This window comes from Fundulus heteroclitus, chromosome 20 (assembly GCF_011125445.2).
Source record: "Fundulus heteroclitus isolate FHET01 chromosome 20, MU-UCD_Fhet_4.1, whole genome shotgun sequence".
NCBI classification, from domain to species: domain Eukaryota; kingdom Metazoa; phylum Chordata; class Actinopteri; order Cyprinodontiformes; family Fundulidae; genus Fundulus; species Fundulus heteroclitus.
In genome coordinates, this window is record NC_046380.1 from 35,235,700 (window position 1) to 35,244,516 (window position 8,817).

The window sequence follows — 8,817 nt, forward strand, 5'->3', positions numbered from 1 at the left end:
TAATTTCCAAGCAATGAAATATTGATCAAAGACAATAAAGATTTCGGGCAGAGTAAATCTTTACCAAAATATAATTATTTTTTTTCGCTAATATCCTAAACACTTCATAAGTTTATCTGTAACTGAAATACAGGAGTTTCTTTTTTCTATACGTTTAAGCTAGACCACAGTCAATGAAGACATCAGTCATACGGACATCACGTTTCACCAGCAGGGGGCCTATGACATGGATATCATCCGCCGAAATAGCTCAGTTGGGAGAGCGTTAGACTGAAGATCTAAAGGTCCCTGGTTCGATCCCGGGTTTCGGCAATGATTCGGAAGGGGTCCGACTACATTTTCATTTTTGATCAAAGAAACCGACACAGTGATACAGACGAAACATTTTTCCCTTTTCCCTTAAACGTAAATAAAACAGCAAACTGTTCTGACCACACACCCAATTAAATAGGTGAATAGAAACAATTACAATTGCAATTTTCAGTTTCATTGTTTTGATTAGTCTCATAGAAAAGCATAACGAAGTCTGAGAGTTTTTCAAAAGTGTGTATTTAAAAGTAGAAGTGGGACTAATAAAGTCTTGGGTTTTAGAACGTAAAAGTGCACATAGTTGCGTTTCTTGCAACAACAAAAAAAAACAACAACATGATATTCACAAATTTTGTATGCATGACATCACCTTGGTTGGTTTGATTGCAGCCCTCAGTACAGCAGCATTGAGAGAAATAATTCTTACAGCTTGTCCACTGGAAGCACCCCTGTCAATCAAGCCAGTCATGCTGTCACACTGAATGCAAAATAGTTCAATCAGGAGTAGGAGTCTAACCTATTCAGGTAGTGGGGTTTGTTGATATTTAGTCGCAAAGATCTCAGCTTCTTTGGAAGATTAAAAGTTCGTCTTTGTCCTATTTTCCATAGTTATCTGCAGTCAGGCTGGATAGGAGAGAGTTGGTAGCAGAGAAAGGTTGTACAGTTGTGACATGGAAGTCCGGTATTTAGCTTGTTCCTCAACCGCCTCTAGCTCGTAATTCTCAAAGATGTGGACGAGTGATCCCAGGTAGAAGAGCTTTTACGTCTCCCACTGCCTTTTGTACAATCAGCTCTGTGATCTGGTAGCGATGTTGGCGGATTATTAATGGCCGAGGCCAGGATCAGGTTATGGTTCAACGGTCAGGGCCCTGTGCGCACGGTCCAGCTCAAGGAGATCAGAGGAGAAGGTTGTAGGTCTGGATCCCTCATGTTCAGGGACTGATTCTGATGTCGGTTCTCTGGCTCTTGCCCTCCAGGTTGTGTACTTTTAGAATTGCAAAGTCAGCATGTTTATGAAAATATCTCTGAGGCCATCTCTTGACTTGACTTTGATATATATATATATCTATACATATATATCTATATCTATATCTATATCTATATCTATATATATATATATATATATATATATATATATATATATATATATATATATATATATATATATATATATATATATATATATATATATATATATATATATATGTCTTTAGGGTTTTTTTCTACGGTGGCAAACAGATGCACACACGCGGCAAATGGCTGAAAGCGCCACTAACAACCAGATGCGCTGCAGCAGAAAGAACTGCAAAAGAAAAGTGCTGCTATCACAGAAAAGAGAATGATACAAACTTCAAAACACTCGGAAAAAGAAGCACAAAACATGCAACAGAAAAACGCTGCAAAAGAAAAGCTGCAGGTAACAAACACAACAGCAAATTAAAAAGTCTATAAGGACATTGGCCGTTTGTGCCGCGCCTTTTGGCACGTTTGCACCTGTTAGTTTTGTTCTCACCGGGGAAGTTGAGCACGAAACTATAACATGAACAAAATGCCACATATAGTATGTTACGTGATCAGGGAGCATTGTGGCAGATGAGCCTCAGACGGGGCGCGGATATTTGCTGGAGCTTTCCTGGCACATTGGGGATTCCGACATTGCCTCAGCTGTTCTGGCCCGTGTGAGTGCCAGGCTGTTGGTGTTTTGAGGCAGCAGGGCCTCAGTCCAAAAGAACATGCCTGGGCCACTGCCCACCAAACAGGTCAGGGATCTGCGTCATTGCTATTGAAACCTGAATGAATGGCCAAACGGCTCGCTCTGTGGGGATGTTCTAATCTGCAGTGCACCAGATAATGAGCAGAGAGAAAGTGCTTCGAAGCACAGGCCAAGGAAATGCATATGAGAGGATGGACAGGATGCCACACTTTTCATATTTAACTTGTAAGAAAAACTAAAATTTTTGTTTTTCTTACAAGTATGTGAATACTTTTTCAAAGAACTTAATGTGCTTTGATAATTATCTTATCTTACATGTGCAGAAATTTTCTTTCATAAATCAGACTGTCAAATAAGACAGCGATAAATACATACATATATTATTTTTACTTATGTTCTTGAGCTGCAAACAAGTTGATCAGAGAATGATTATGAGCAGACATTCAGAACTAATTTAGCTAAGTGTTTAATAACGGTACAGTTGGATCTGAGAAGGGCACAGATGCTGAACATAATACATGAATAAGCTCAGTTCTAACTAAGTAAACGAGTAAACGTCTCCCTTCTTTGTTGCCATCCACTTTGCTGTCATCTAGACATCGTACAAAGTGTTCCTTTCTCCCTCCCTTTTCTTCTCTGCGTGCTCTGTTTAGCTCCATTTCCTGGCAGCTTTGTTCTCTTTGGTCTTGGAAGGTTTCAAAGAATCCTTGTAGGTGTCGGTCAAACTCTAAAGCCGTCTGTCTTGGTGGTCGAGGAGAATCCTGCAGGTGGAGGGTGGTCCAGACAGCCGGACGGATGCGGGAGCACAGGGAGGGGATGTAATTGCTCTGATTAATAAAAACCCAGTTCGGTGTTGTTCCACTCCCAAGAGGTTCTCACAGACACTCTGGTTAATTTGGCATGGCTTCAGGGCTTACATAAGTGGAGCAGCGCTGACTTCTCCACACAGCAAACAGACTTGAAGGCTGTCTTTCCCCCCTCCTGCAAACCAGGTTGAGCTCTGACAGTTCCTATCATATCTCTAGGCCAGATATGCCCCAGGGCTTGCATCGAACTTTAAAAATATCTTTCACTAAGTGGAAATATAAACAGGCCCTTTTCATTGGATACAGTTGCAATACTGCATAGTGATAAGTCAATAGCAATGTTTAGTGTAATGAGACTTTGTGTATGAGCAAATATACATATATCCATCCATCCATCTATAAATATGCATATAGATACATATGAAATAACTATACATACATCCATACTCATTATACAATTTTCTCAAAAGTAAAACTATTCGTTTAAACAAATAAAGTTAAATAAGTGTCACAAATTAGAAAATCTTTATTTAGCCAGACAAGTCCCTAAATAACATTGGGTCTTGTGTAAACTATGTAAGATATAGTAGCATCATCACGATTAAAACTGAAGATTGAAGTCAAAATTAAAACAAAATGCAGAAGTACTAAAAAAAAAAACAGAAGACAGAAAATTTTTCATATCTGACAAAATACAAAAAGAAAATTTTTTTAAGAGCAGATGATACAACAATACATTTTTTTGGTGTTCAGAAGCAGTTTCAGTTTCAGCAGCGATTGCTACAAGCTTCAGCGTGCAACTAGACTATCAAAAGGCCAATAAAGAGTCCCACATGAAGGGGCGTTTGTTTGGAAAGCATGTATTCTGACAAGTTGCATCTAAATTTTTAAATACCCTAAATCTTTATTATCGAATATCTTGTAAGTTTGAGTTTACAGGCAGAAGAAGGCAGGTAGGCAACAGCAAATGAGCTTCAGAGAGCACCTGACATTTTGCAACTTGAATAAGGCCCCGTAACATAGTAGGTATTTATGATTAATTCTCCAATGTGTAAGAACGATAATGTGTGAAGCATGAACTAGCACTCAGGCATCGCCTAAATGTGTAGAGTGCAATGCCTTTTTATCAGTTTCTCCGTATTCGTTCAAGACACATATGAAACAGACTGACCTGTTACCTGATCTTAGATGAGCAGAAGTCACTGGATGGATGCCACTGGCTGCTTGCAGTGTTGTGAGAACAAGCAAATCCTTTTTTAATTTTTATCCTTAGGTCCTTATTAAAACCCAAAGTGAGTTTTTTTTCTCTCCCAAGAAACGGGTTTCAGGGTGAAAAATTATATATTTTTTCTTCTTTTCTTTCCCCTTAACACGTCCTGTCTGGCAGTGCTGCATTAAGAACTGATGTCTTAATGCCAAAGAGAGCCAAACAGATTTGATGGCGAAAGCATACTGCTTTCGCCATAGTGCTCCACTTGATTTATATATGCATATAGCTTTATTAGGCAAGGCAAGTTTATCTATGTGGCACTTTTCAGTAACGAGACGATTCAAACTGCTATTAGATTCTGTTCTGGGACTATTTAACATTCAATCGACACAAAAACAGGAAGGTAGAAGAGAAAAAGATGAGACAAAAGTGACAAAAATAGAGGAGAGGAAAACAAGACAAGAAGATAACATCCTGGGAGTCTGCTTCTACACCTGCAAAGAGATATATAAATAGAACAGCAAAACAAACCGATAAGGTATTACAGGTACAAACAATCAACACCTTGATATCATCACTGGATAATACATAGTATTATATGAGTTGTATAAATTGACAGCTAAAGCTAACTATGGGGTTTTCTGTACGGCACCTGAATCCAAGCACCTCTAAGTGTTTGAGAGAGTGCACTTGTATCTGTAAGGATTATTTATAAGAAAAATACTCAATAGTGTTTGTGAGGAGCCAAAGACCCGCCCCCAGAGTGCAGAGGCAGACACCGGGGAAACCAGAACCCCAGATATCTGAAAGGACCCCCAGAGGAAAGGGGCCCAAGAGAGACCAACACTGGGATATCTGCCTCCACCATCAAGGGGAGAGCAGAGAGGAGCCCTAGGAACCCTCCCCCCCAACAGCCAAAGTACCACGACGAGCCCATGCGCTCCACTGGTAGCCTGCTATGCCAGAGCGGAATCTAACCACGGGCCCAGAGACCCGAGGCCCATGGGCACCCTGCCCCCCGATGGGGCCCCCGACAAAGCCACGGAGCCCAGACCCTACAAAGCAGCTGCCAGGAGTGAGTCAGCACACACCCAAGCACCCAGCCCTGGGGGATATGGGCTCCACACTAAGTGCAGACCTGAGATGTCCCATGAGGGGGCAGTCCAAAACCCAACCTGACAAAAAGACAAACAGAAAACCGCGCACACATTCATATTCACACATTCCCACCCTAGTGCCCCCACATGCATACACTCTTACCCACACATCCTATACTCCCAGGTGCAGGTACCAGCACCCCAGAGGGGTATCCAGACCTGGGAGGTGAAAGCCCTATGGGTTTTTGTGTAGATGTCCAGTGCTTAACTGTAGGACATAAAGTCCTAAAGTTAAGCACTGGATACTTATACTTTAGTCCTGTTGTTGCCGCTTGTTTGTATACTCCACATTCATTTCTTTATGTCCTAGGCAGTGTTGCAACATCATACAGAGACATGGGTATCATTTTGTTTTTTTTTCAGTGTGTTTGAGCAAATGAGGAGATTCCTTCTGTTTATGATGAAGGTTTTAGGAATGACAAACAGAAATTGCTTACATTCTTCCTTGTTATCATTTTTGTTAAAGACGAGATTTCTAAACGCTTTAAACTGCATTCAGTGATGCCATCGCTTAACCAGGTTGATGGATGCATTGGTTGAGTAACAATCTTCTGTACACAGTTAAAAACATGGTGAAAATTAATATGACTGCAAAACTCTTTTTGTTATAAAAAAACAAGAAAATACAATGAAAAAGAGGCAACAAGATTCAAACAAATATCATATTTAAACTAAAATAAAATATACCAGTAATTTTGCTGAAAAACGTATTGTGCCATTCTTGTTACATAACCCACCATGATGTGACAAAGAAAGGTTGTCCAAGGGAGCAGACATTGACCTCCCTTTTGTCCTTTGAGACAAAAAGCAGGCTTTGTCTGTCCTGACTGACTGCATACAAAGTAACAAACCCACTCCATGTTTCTTGAACAAGTTTCAAGGACATCAGGGCGACTTGTTTCTCTGTTTTAATCTGTGGCGTTGCTGTCCCCATTGTTGCTGTTCTTTCTCTGCACTGTGCTGACCTTTGCAAATGCCTGGGTGCTGACCTACGTCATTATATCAAAGCGGCAATTGAGAAGTTTACTATCGTTTTTTTATCCTGCTTTCCTCCGCTGAACAATACTGCCATGGTGCTAGTTGAGCATTGGAGGCTTATGCAATTCTAAAAAAAAAATGAGCGGGATTCTGTCATATGACCTCTTCTGGGAAGAAATTAAGAAATGCTTTTCCAATAAATAATTTATATCAGCTGCAGGGGCTGCACAGTGGGGCAGTGGGTAGCGCTGGTGCATCGCAGCAAGAAGGTCCTAGGTCTCTCTGCATGGAGTTTGCATGTTCTCCCCGTGCATGCGTGGGTTCTCTCCGGGTACTCCGGCTTAGTCGTAGTCCAAAAACATGTAGCTGCATTACCGTGCATTACCGTGGCATAGGTATTGCAACGCCCATCAGCTCAAACCTTTCTGTGCGGATACGGTATTCGGCTTCTTGTGGATGTTTTCCCAGAATCTACTTATCTGGGGCTCACAAGCAGGTCAGAGTTGCAAAGAAAGAATCAGCATCCTCTACTTCATCCCTTTGCAAGTTAAAAGCCATATTAAGGTGGCTGACCTCCTCCCCCCAGAGAGTGACACTACCAGCTGCTGCCGTCCCGTCTGCCCCATGTAATGTTTTTTCCAAACTACCACAGTGTAACAACGTAAATGCATCACATCAATCAGCCTGCGTGCTTCTACATTTCACATCCTTGGCATTGACTCACGTTGGTCACAAGGGTTAACGACCGAGGCCGTGGATGCCACAAAGCCGCCGTGTGCCAGCGGAGCAGGGACAACGTCCAACAAAAGTATTGTTTTTTCTAGCCGCTGCCATTGCGTCCCTTGCGCGTCACTGCCAGATCGCGTTCAAGCATGCGTGTGTTTTTATTTCTCACATGGGCGGTGCGTCTGTGGTTCCCCCAGCATCTGTCAAAGAGATAACAAATCACTTCATTGAAAATAGAAGCTGAGTAATGGTGCGCCCCCGGCGATAACCTGAGATCAAAAGCAACTGCGGCGTTGGCTTCAGATCCAGAAAACAAGCGTATTTAGCAAAAAAAGGAAAGCAGCCTTACATTTGCTGTCTTTCACCACATCACAAACACAAGGAATGATCGTCTTGCTACTGAAAAGGACTATAGAAATAAACTCGCCTTGCCTTACCTATATCTATCTGGAGACTGCTTGCAGTCTTTCCTTCCTCTGTAGTCTCCATTTTATGACTTGTTAGATAACTTTTCTCTCTGGCCTCTGCATTAGAAAAGACACAATTTCAACTCAAGAAATCCATCTATCCAATTCCACTTGTCTAAAACTGGATTGCATGGATAACAGCTCTACAAGCTAAACCTAAACCCGCATGTCCCTTACGATACACTCTTTGCTCATTGGTCCTCAATTACATTCCTTGAAGGCCAGTGTCTTGCAACTTTTTTTTTGTTACTCTGCTTCAACACACCTGAGTAAAATAATCAGTTCATTGGCAGGACCCTGGAAAACTTGACTGCATTCACAGGAGGTCATTCAGTCATTAGATTTAGGTGTGTTGGATCAGGGGCACGTCTCAAAGTTGCAGGACACCAGCCCTCATGGAGCAGGATTGAGGACCACTGCTCTAGCTCCTCCTGGAGGATCTCATGGCGTTCCAACATCGAGGTGCAACTTGTATACCAGACAATGCTCCAGGTATGCCCTCAAACTTGGGCAGCCAACCAGCTCAGCAACAAGAGCTAGAATAGGGCATCAGCGTTGCAAAGAGGGACGTGGCATGTACACTCGTTTTATCAACATAAATGCCTTACAACATAAACCTCAGCAGTTTTTAAAATTATGACATCCGATTTGCTTGTTAATTTAACTGTTTACTTGAAAGTAAAAAAAGATTTTGGTCCCAGAGCATTTTGTACTGATATCCTTCTTGAGTTTCTGCAGGCAGCTGTTAACAGGATAACATCTGTGGAGAGTTTTTAGTGAGATCTCTTTAACTTTGCTAGGAACTAGGTATTTCCTTCCAGCAGATACCACTTACGAACCGATTCCAGTCAGAAACAACACTGGGAATAGATACTCTGTCTTTTTGAAGAGGAGAATGTACGAATGTGTTCTTATGGTGAGGATTGAACGAAAAACTGACTACTTTTTTTTTCCAAATTCTGAATCAACTGGGTTGAAAGAGTCAGCTCACTGGAGTTGTGGCTGGTCTAAACTTCGGGAACTACATATGGGACAGCATCAAATACCATAGCAATTTCTTTTGGAGTGACAGGAAAATTTTACGTAGCTTAAAAAATCAGTACATGTTAATAACTGCCCTCTCTTTTTAAACAGTTGACTCCTTTGTACAATAAGATTTTGAACCTAGTTAAAAAATTTATATATTTTTGTAGGTGAACTCCCTTGTTATTCCAAAGGAAGTGCTTGCGTGGTGAAAAACTGTGTTTGTACATTAAAGAGCAAGCCAGAAGAACCCGCCTATGAAATTCTGATAGTTTTACAGGGAGCTTTTTTTTTGCAGGGAACTTGTGAACAGCAGATGTTGTAATCCAGAAGAGGTCACTGCGCTGCAAAAAGGGAACTCAAAGTAAGTCAAATTTTCTTGAAATTAGTATATTTTTCCTTCATTCGAGCAGCTAAATAAGACTAT

At 41.3% G+C, this 8,817-nt stretch overlaps 1 non-coding gene across 1 annotated transcript; it reads left to right on the plus strand.

The window, feature by feature from the left end:
* Positions 1-239: 239 nt before the first annotated feature.
* trnaf-gaa lies at positions 240-312 on the plus strand. The gene has a single exon. It is a non-coding gene; the product is annotated as a tRNA-Phe (tRNA).
* The last annotated feature ends 8,505 nt before the right edge of the window (positions 313-8,817 follow it).